Genomic DNA, 10,701 nt, shown 5'->3' on the forward strand with positions numbered 1-10,701 from the left:
GTGCAGAATAAATGTCAGCATGCAAGTAATAAAATCCAGAACAAAATCTGAGTATTAAGCAGTAGTGACATCCTTATAGAAGCAACACCAAGACTGTCACCTCTGTCAATTCAGTCACAACTCTGCATATATAATAAGCATTTAAATAGATTCCTTTACTCCTGTAGAAGATGATACTGATCTGCTATCAGCTGAACACATGTTTTGTAGTAGGGATGATAGGTTCACCTGATCTACCCATCCCTCATCTGGTTTCCCCTGTGACCAGTCAGTCACTTGCATTTGCAAGGCAGCTGGCCACAGTTACAGTGCAAACTCCAAATGCAAGGTCCCAATACAAGCCACTTAAAGAGAATGGATGACAGTAGTAAATGGAAACAGCTGCTTTTCTGTGAGCAGAAAAAGGGTGGTTACGGAAGGAAGACCTTAAAAACCTCACATGGCTCTGGACAGCTGGGAAGGAATGAGGACTGACGATGAACTTTATTGTTTTCACTGGATACTTTGGACCAGTTCATATGATAGTTAAACACAGTGTGAAAATCCAAAAAATGGAGCTGAAAGTGATAACAGATTAGTCCACACAGGTAGACAATTTGGTCAAAAGCTACTACCCTCATTAAAGAGACTTGGCACATCTAGTTCAAAGCCAGAGGTTCTTCCTCAGTGCTCAGTTGTCTGGGCCTCTGGAACATTTGACTTTGTTGACCACCTTCCTTAATGTTCCATGACTTTGGTCTTTGCCAAAGGGTACTTCACTGCGCCATTCACCAGCTCTACGACCTGCTCCTTAAATGTGGGACTAGTTCCCTGTATTCAGTCTGTACACCCTCTCCATGTCCAAGGTTCTCTATCTCAGCTCTGGTTGGTGCTTGGACTTTTCTTACTAGTTCTGATGCCCAAGCTCCAGGACTGTGCCGAGCACGCCATGTGCTCCTTGCTTGCTCTCTTCACCAGGAAGGTAACCCCTACACTAAATCCTACCTATTTTGCAAGAACTAATCCAGGCCTTTGCATGAAAACATCCAGTTTGTTCTTGCTACAATCCTATCACCTTGCTCTGTACTCACAATGTTCCTGCCGAAAGTCCCCCACTCAACAGCTAACCATCCTCCTTAGTGGCAGTTCATGTGTTGTTTACTCATTTGGCTTTTATCTTCTGCTCACTGGATTTCGTACTCCTCTGATGTACATTTTTGAGTATCCCCCAAAACATCTTTATAATGCCTTTTATATAAGAAAGACACAGTAAGTACTTTTGACTGGTGGTTCCTTAACTTTTCTCCTTAGTAAAACCTCCACTCTGGGGAATGTACCCCTTCTGGTACAGTACAGGACACTTGCAGCCTCTAATGGAAATAACCTGAAGCCCATGGAAGAGTGTAGGCCCCCATATGTATTCAGTGGAAGACAATCTTGAGAGCCAATTCCTTTAAGTCACTTTTCGTGTGGAAAGAGGTCAGGAGGTAAATGGCACAGACTTCCAATACTCAAAGTCACTTGAAAATGTCCTAGAGGAGCATTTAGTGGGTCATGAAACCAATTTGATGGGTCTCATCCAGCTTTTTAATATTTAAAATGGGATAGGGTAAGGTAGAGCAGGGTAAAGTAACTTAGAACAGAAAGCAATAGAAAATTAAATGCAGAGTGTGTGCTCACAGTTCTGGTAAGGTAGTGTATGGCAGTGTTAAGGTAAGAAACATCCAAACCTGCAGAGAATTTTTGTAAGAGTTAATTTGAGCCAAACTGACAATATATGCTAGGGAGAAAGATCTCAAACACTCCAGAGAATAACAATTTTGCATCTTCTTTTATACATTTGAAATTAAGGGGGATGAGAGAAGAAAGCATGGAAATGGAATTAGATTACAGGATAGTTAAGATCATGTGCTTTCTTGAGGATTGTTAAACTAATTTAAAAGACAGAAACAATGAACAGGGTTTGCTTAAGGCAAAGATAAACTTTTTTCTAAAAAGTTATGTGCCTGGAATTATCTACCCACTATGACAGCCCAATCAGGGATTTATGACCAGGTCTCCCAGAGAGGTTACTTCTCATAGAACCCCTTTTTTCATAAACTGCAGTTATTGGGCCAATGTCTTTCAGCTTCAGGCCTATTCTCTACCTATTGCTTTGTGTTGGTGGAGCTGGAACTGTGCAAAGCACTTTTTTCCATTGTCATCTGGGGCCCTACAGGCTGGAGAAGGGTAAGCAGCTTGCTCACAGGGTTGCTTCCTGTTGGTGTGCTCTGCCTGTCAGCATCACCTCAGCAATGGCCTGTTAGCCTGTGCTCATAAAATTTCCCAGATCAAGAGTTTTTAACAGAGGTGTGCCTTGGTTAGGGGCAAGACAAATAGGTATCTGCCAGGCTGTATGGCAGATGTTACAGAATTGCACAGAACAGGACGGGGTGAATGGGTCACACACCAGTAACCCACCCCAGAAAAGGGGAAAATGCTTTACATGGTTTTGCACAGCAGGGCAGTGGCCTGTTCCACGAACCAGCACGCCTGGGGTATAGGAGAGAGGTTCATCATATAGACTCTGAGGGCTTACAGGAAGCAGTCTCTGTTCTGGACAGGATCTAGCTATGGATCTGGCAACAGTCACATCCTGGGATGGTCGTTCCTCCACAGCCCGGTAGCAGTATTTTCTGTCTGCACTCCCAAAACCACCAGACTAGCAGCATCAGAAGTCTGGGTGTCAGCTTCACAGTGCCTGTCCCAAAAGCCACTGGGCCTCCTGATAGCCCACCCTCCTTTCCTCTCTTTGACCTCAGGCCACAGAGGCTGCTGTTTGCAATTAGTAATTATGTGTTCCTTCAGTGTTTCTTTCTAAATTTTTCAGTCTTCCAACATTTGTTTCATCAGTTTCCTATGCTAAATTCTCTTTGTTGAAATATTCTGGTTTCTTTTTGCCTGACTGGTGGACCCTGACAAACATGGATATGAAGTAAAATATGTTTCCTCCCATGAATGCCAGTGAGAAAGGGTTAAGGAACACTACCTGAGAGGATGAAGGAACTTTTAAGCAAACAGCCAGATGTCCTAGGTGCCCAAGGGCCCAGGGCTAACATGTGGAGGTCTCTGCATTTCAGGTCTGTGAAGAGTGAGGGCCCAGTGCCACAAGAGCCATGATATCTATGGACCCCAAGCCTAACTTGACATGTGTGGATCACTGCCCATGAACCTAACATGTTCTCCCAGAGTTTGGCTAGAACCCCGAGCTGCATCCCCACCCTGACCTCTTTCAGACAGTTGGAAACTCAGCTTCTTAACTTAACTTGCCTTCAGTCTATGGCTCATTGGCAAGTGGGAGGAAGCAAAAAGATAAAGATGACAGAGGCTGGGAGGTGGTACCAGTGACCTCATAAAATGACATGGAACTTTGTGGGTAAGAGGAGAGTATTAAAAAGATAAATTTTCAAGTGTGCAAATTTTGTCTCTCCAGCACTGCCTTTTCTTACAGGTAATATGAGGATATCATAGAAAAGAGAAGAAAATAAAGAACCTAATACTTAATACCCTATTTAGTAAAAATGAGACTTTTGCTCTGTTTTATTCATGAACTTACTATACTTCAGTTTCAGTGCTCCCATTAAAGGTGAGACTTAATCTTAAAGACCAGAACTATGAGGCCAGGCTCACCTAATCATATATTGTTAATGAAAAGAACTGCTTCACATTTTAAGAATTCAATACATTTCTTATGTATGCTAAAATAAACACAAAACCTCTTGGCAGTAGCCTATGGGGATTCTCCTTGCTTATGATTTTGTATCTCTTGATGCTAATTTAGAAATATAAACAGAAAGTCCAAGATTCAAAGCTGTTAGGTAGATTTGTAACACTGAATCATTGTGGGTATGTAACTTAATGAATGAGCATCTAGTCATCAGTGATAGAGTCACAGCATTCTCACTGAGTCTTGTAGTAAGTTATTGTGTAGACTCTGCAAGATAGCTAATACATTAACAACATGTCTTCTTTCTGTTCGAGGAACTTACATTTAATAGAGGAATACATAACCAATGTGAATTAGGAACATGTTGGCAGGAGTTGCTCCATTTGTGATACTCAGTCTCTTCCAGTGAATTAAAAAGCATGTCACCTTCTAATTTAGCCACTACAGCATGTTGCAATGTCACAGAAGAAAAGCAGCTTGTGATGAGGTTTTTCATTCATAGAAGGCAATGTTGTGCCAAGCAACCCCAACCACAAAACACTTCATGTCTGAATAAAAAAAGGAACTGGCCAGCTGGGATCCCATGCCCCACCCCCAACCTTTTCAAAAGATTTTTATTTATTTATTTTTAGAAGGAGAGGAACTGAAGGAGAAAGAGAGGGAAAGAAATATCAATGTGTGGTTGCCTCTCATGTGGCCCCTACTGGGGACCTGGCCCACAACCCAGGCATGTGCCCTGACTGGAAATTGAACCAATGACCCTTTAGTTCGCAGACCTGTGCTCAATCCACTGAGCTCCACCAGCCAGGGCTCATGCCCCCTTCTAAGAAGATAAAAGCTACTCTGGAGAGCACCCCCCCCCCCATTTCTGGAATCCTTTCTTTTCCTATTTGTCTGTGTACTCTTCTACTTCAGATATAGGCAATGGAGAGTGACGGCTTTGGGGGATAAATTCTATTTCCTTTCTTACCTCTTGTTTTTCTGCTACATTTTTTTTGTGAGTGTTGTGCATAAATGACACAAAATCATAGATGTTGGCTTATCGAGTACCAATATTTCCTAAATGGTTAACTATTCAAGCAGACAGTCCATCATCCCATTCTCCTTGATATTTTCTCCTTGTGCTCGCTGTGATGCCTGGCTCCTTTCTCAACTCACACTTCAAACTTCGTGTTTCCCAGACGGTCACTGACAGCTGTAATAAAGAGTTCTAAAACCCTCTTACCCAAAACCATCTCTGTCCCTTTGCCCCAACTCACCAGTTACCAATTACCTGTTTGTACTATCTGAGCATGAAGTATGATGAAATAAAGTAAGGACAGCAATTACCTAAGTTTTATAATGTTTCTTCCTTCCTGATCCATGCCAGGATTTATGCCTTCATGACAAATAAGCATTTCAGTTTTTGTAACCAACATGAACATTTTAGAGTTGCATAACAAAAACAAACAAAAAACCTGGTATCCATCACAATCTGATTTTGATGTTATTTTTAGACGCATGTTTTTACTATTATGTATCTTTATAGTGTGAACATTATATACTATATTGCTTTCCATGCTTTCAAACTTTATATAAGTGTTATTATACTATGCTTTCTTGAAATTGACTTTTTCTGTTCAGCATTGTGTTTCTGAGGTTTATTCATGTTTACGAACTTAGAGTTAGGTCATTCATTTTACTTGCTGTAATCATGTTATACAGCTCATCTGTTTTCTATTAATCAGTATTTAGTTTCTTCCTAACTTTCATGTTTTTGTGCATTTGGGCTGTTATCACAAAAATACCACTGGATGGCTTTTAAGCAAAGGAAGTGTTTTTCTCACATTTTTGGAGGCTGAGAAGTCTAAGATCAAGGTGCTAGCAGATGAAGTGTCTGGTGAGGACTCACTTCCTAGTTCATGGACAACAGGTTTCTTGCCGTGCCCTCATACGCAGAAGAGGAGAGGGAGCTCTCTCCTATAATGGCCCTAATTCCATTCATGAGGGCTCCATCCTCATGACCAAATAAGCTTCCAAAAGCCCCACCTCCAAATACCATCATACGGGGGGGATGGGGGTGGGGTTTCAATATATGAATTTGGGAGAGGACACATTCAGTCTAAAACATTCCACCCTTAGCAACCCCCCCCCCCAAAAAATTAACGTCCTTCTTGCATGTGTCAATTCAAAAGTCTAAAGTCCAAAATCTCATCCAAATAGCATCTAAATCAGATAGGCATAAAATTTAAAGTACATTCATTCTAACTCAAGTTTCTCTCCTGCTGTGAGCCATGAACTTGCGAGGTACTCCCAAAATACAAAATGGTAGGACAGGCACCGGACAAACATTCTCATTTCAAAAGGGAGAATAAGGGAAAAGAAAGGACTGGCATGTCTCAAGCAAGTCCAAAACCCAGTGGGACAATTTCCATTAGACCTTAAAGGAGACCTGGAGAGTAATCCTCTTTGGCTTATGCTCCACCCTCCAGGCCCCTGAGGGCAGGGGCTCCACCTTCCAAACACACCGGTGTGGTGGTATGATGGTCCTGCTCTCCCAGCAGAAACCTTCCAGTTCAGACTTAACCTATGAGAAAGGAGTCTTCTGAAAGTGACAGCAACAATATGGAAGACCCACAGCATGGAAAATGCCAAGGAAGGGGAAGCTTCCTCTCCAATTAAAGGAGGGGTGGTCCTGAGAGCAGGCCTTTTCCTCCCTCGGTGCTCCCACCGCTTGGCCAGAGTCATGGGAATTGTACAGAAGGTCAGGGTTGGGCCCTAAGCTTCTGAGGGCCCTGCTCCCATGGCTTTGGATAGTCTCTTCCCCATGGCTCTGCTGGGTGTTGCCTTCATGGGGGCGTCTCTGAAATGGTCATGCTCTCTCAGTGGCACCACTCCACAGATCCATCGGACATTGACTCTGTCCCTTGAAATCTCTGTGGGTTTGCTTCCTGTGCCCTCTGAAGGGGCAGTCACTGCAGCCTACGCTGCACCTGGGCCTGCTGGTGCCTCACCTGGGACAGCTGATCAGTGCATTGCCAGAGTGAGGAAAGCCACCTGCAATGCGAAACCGCCTTCCCCAGGTCCCATTGAGGTCCTGCAGGCCAGCAGCTTCTCCTTTGAAACTGTTCTCCTTTCCATGCACTCTGGGTCTGTGATGGTAGGTGGGACCCAGGAGGATCTCTGAGTCACCTTGCTGGGATGAGGGTGGGGCAGGGGGGTGGAATCTTTCTTCCAGTTTCTTGGAGAAGGGCTTCTGGCTTCTGCTGAGCTGGCTGATCCAGTACTAATCTCCTTGTCAAATGATGTCTTGGGCCACATCCTCGGTGTTTGCTCCCAAACAGACTTTCTCATTCTTTTCAATATGAATAGACTGAGCATTTTCCAAATTCTTCAATGCCAATTCCTTTTTGATGAAACTTGCAGTCTTTACACTATTTCTCTCTCCTTGCATTTTAGCCTAAGGAGTCAGGAAGAACCAGGCTGCTCCTAAAATACTTCACTTAAAAACTGCTTCAGCTAAATGTCCAATGTCATTGCTTGAAAGTTCTAACTTCCATGAAATGCTAGAACATGAACACAATTCAGTTTTTTTTTTAAAGGATGGCCATTCCTCCATTGTCCAGTAAAATGTTCCTCATTTCCAAGGCCTCATCAGACTGGGGTCTGATGGGATGGGGTCTGGCCCCAGAGCAGGTCTGTCTCAGTCTGGCCTGTAGTGTGTGGGTTCTTGACTGTGTGTAGGAAAGATTTCATCATAAGAGTCCAGCTGACTTTGAGAGTATGTTTATTAAAGCTGTGGACAGTGAAACAAAGGAAGGGTTTAGGGTAAAAGAAGCAACAGGAGAAAGTCATAGAAAAAGGGGGCCTTGGAGACATGTTCGGGAGTAAGCCCAAGATGAGCTGCTGCTACCCACTGCTCTCCTGGTTGCAAGTCTCATGGGGACTCATAGAGTTTAGGACAAAGACAGCAGAGATACAAGGTACAGGCATGCTCTAGTGAGAACATGCTGTGTGTTCTTTGTCTTGAAGCTTTTTCTCTTTCTTTGACCTCCTGAAATCCTATGGGAGTTCTCAGGGGAGGGTCTTAACAGAATATTCATTAGCTTTTCAGGTGTGTCCTTCAATACATTGATTCATCAAAATGTGCATATAAAGAGATCAAGGGTTAGTTTCCGATTAGTTTCATTTTTAAAGAACATCTTCAAGAATGTCATTGAAGAGGGACGGGGACCTAGGTTCTGTCCTAGGATGGTCTGGAACATGCAAACCCTTTGCTCCTAAGTGTCCTTGGTTAGGGAAGATAAAACCTTGTGATTCATTAGCTGACTATAAATTGCTCAAATCATTTGGCCTTGTTTAATTCTATTGTCTCAGTTTCCTTTATTCCACTTGTCAAGGAATTTCCCTAGCTTCTTACTATCCTACCAGCTTTCATACTAGCAGAATTCTAATCAGGATTACTCAAGAAGATTAAGGCTACCCTCTTTCTATGCTCTCATCAAAATCTCCCTTAATGGTCTATCCCTGGCAATGTTGACTTTTTCTACTTCGCATGTCAAAATTCTTCTAGCCTGTACATTACTCAGTTTCCAGGCCACATCAACATTTTTAAGTACTTGTTACAGCAGTACCTCATTCCTGGTACTTCACTAATATTAAAGATTATATAATGAATATTCTTTTATAGGGTCTAGGCCAAACAGCAGAAAAATGTATAGCAAAGCATGTTCATCTTTGATTTTCCTAGATTCTACCAAGTATTTCCTAAAGTGGTTTTGTATCCACTTACACTCATGACAGCAGTGGAAGAGAATTCTTACTTTATCATATCTTGGAATTATCCAGCATTTTTATTTTTGCTAGTTTGATGAGTGTGAAAGTATGAAGCTGTATTTGGGTTTGATATGGTGTCACCATATGAGTGTTGTCAAGTCAGGACTCTGAAGCTGAAGCCAGAGAGGCAGAGTAGTTGATTATAAATTGAGCAATGTGTTAGTTATCTACCGCTGCATAACAAATTAACATAACCTTATAGGATCACCACACACTTATTATCTCAAGTTTCTGTGGGTCAAAAATCCAGGCACATTTTAGTGTGGTCTTAGCTTCAGGGTTTCTCCCGAGACTATAATCAAGGTGTTTGCAAGAGCTGGGGTGTCACCTGAAAGCTTGACTGAGGAAGGACCCACTCCCCAGCTGGCATGGTTGTTGGCAGCATTCAGCTCTTGGCGGGCAACTGGATGGAGGGCCATTGTTCCTGGTGGCTGTTGGCCAGAGGTTGCACTCAGTTCTCTGCTACCTGAGCCTCTTTATAGGGCAGCTTCTTATATGCCAACTTGTTTCATCAAAATCAGCAAAGGTGAGACTTGCTAGCAAGATGGAAGTCAGAATCTTAAGTGATCTGTTCATGGAAATGTCATCTTTTGCATTATCAAGCAAGTCACAGGTCCTGCCCATACCCAAGGAAAGGAGATTCCCTAGAAGTGTGACTAGGATGTGAGGGTCATTATGGGCCACCTTAGAGTCCATCTGCCACAGACAGGCATAATAGTTAAGGATATTGATTAGCCTGCCATTACAGGCCCAAATAAGAGTTGCTAAACAAGACTAGAGATTTCTTTCTCTCCCATTTAGAGTTCTGGGCTGCTATGGCAGCGCTATCACCATCAGGGACCCATGCTCTTACTGTCTTGTTGATCTGCCATTCACAACATGTGGCTCTTACCTCAGTGCACAAGAAAGCTGCCACAGAATTTGCCACCGTGCTGCACTCCAACCACTCGAATCCCTTCTACATACCTTGGCCAGAATAATAATGTTAAAATGCAAACCCGATCATGTCACTTCTCTGGGTAAAAACCCTATAGTGACACTTCTAGCCTAGAGCAGAGTATCTCAAACACACAGGCCAGGGCAAAAGTAGGTTTACAGTTGTGAGTATACAAAACACAGAATTTATTCTTGCATTATTTTTATTAATTATTGTATTATTTTCCATACGAGCTGTAGACCTACTTTTGTCCCACCCCGTGTTTTACCGTTAAACACTGTACTTAGTACATACATACATGTATATGCGTGCACACACTCAAACATATATCTGTACTGAAACTAAGTTTCATAAATAAAAACTCACCCTTACTACATATCATGCATATTCCCTATTCTATTTCTTTGGCATTTAATTCACAAACTGTTAATGAGTGTGGGAGACACTAACCTGCAGGATACAGTCCAGAGTACACAGTGACCTGGCTGTGCGTGCTCCCAGCCACTGTGCCTATATACCTCCTCCTTCTGCATAAACCACGTTCCCAGATCCCCTTTGCTTTTTAAGAACCAGCTCTAGCATTCTCTCTGGAAGCCATTCTCAGGCCCCATTTCCTTCCTGTGCCCCATGGCACTCTGTGTCTCCCACCACCACAGCCCTTATGCTGACTCTAGTCACCTGTCACACTCTGTCCCCCACTAAATAATCAGTTCATTGAGAATGGGGACTGTGTCTTTACAATTGTGTGTCCCTAGCCCTTGCATAGTGCCTGACATAAAGTCAAAAGTTAATAACCATTTCTTACATGAATAAATAAGTGAATAAATGTCATAGAGTAAGGAGCTGCTGACAACATTTATGAAAATCTATTGTATGATTTCAGCCTTGTGCTGAAGAGAATTATGAAAAGAATAGTGGAACTTGACAGTGATGAATTTAAAAAATTGTATAGAATGACCTGCTTTTATAAATAAGGAGGACTTTGATATCTACAACTAAGTGCTATCAGATGTCTCACTGAGAGCGGCTTGAATGATGAATGTGGGATTGAAAGAACTCATTTCTTTCCTCCCTTTTCTGAACCAATCCCTTGTTTCCATCTCTAAGGAGCAAAACCTCAGACATTCCTCAGACATTTCTTCCCAAACCCAGGTCTGCTCTCCAACAGAGAGGCCCAGTGTTGAGCTAAAGAACAGAGCTGTTTAGAATTTTTTATTAAGTACCCCACACGACTAATTTGGGGCCCTCCAAAATAGGCCCAGGG

This window comes from Phyllostomus hastatus, unplaced genomic scaffold, assembly GCF_019186645.2.
Source record: "Phyllostomus hastatus isolate PE091 unplaced genomic scaffold, TTU_PhHast_1.1 phas_contig_41, whole genome shotgun sequence".
Lineage (NCBI taxonomy): Eukaryota > Metazoa > Chordata > Mammalia > Chiroptera > Phyllostomidae > Phyllostomus > Phyllostomus hastatus.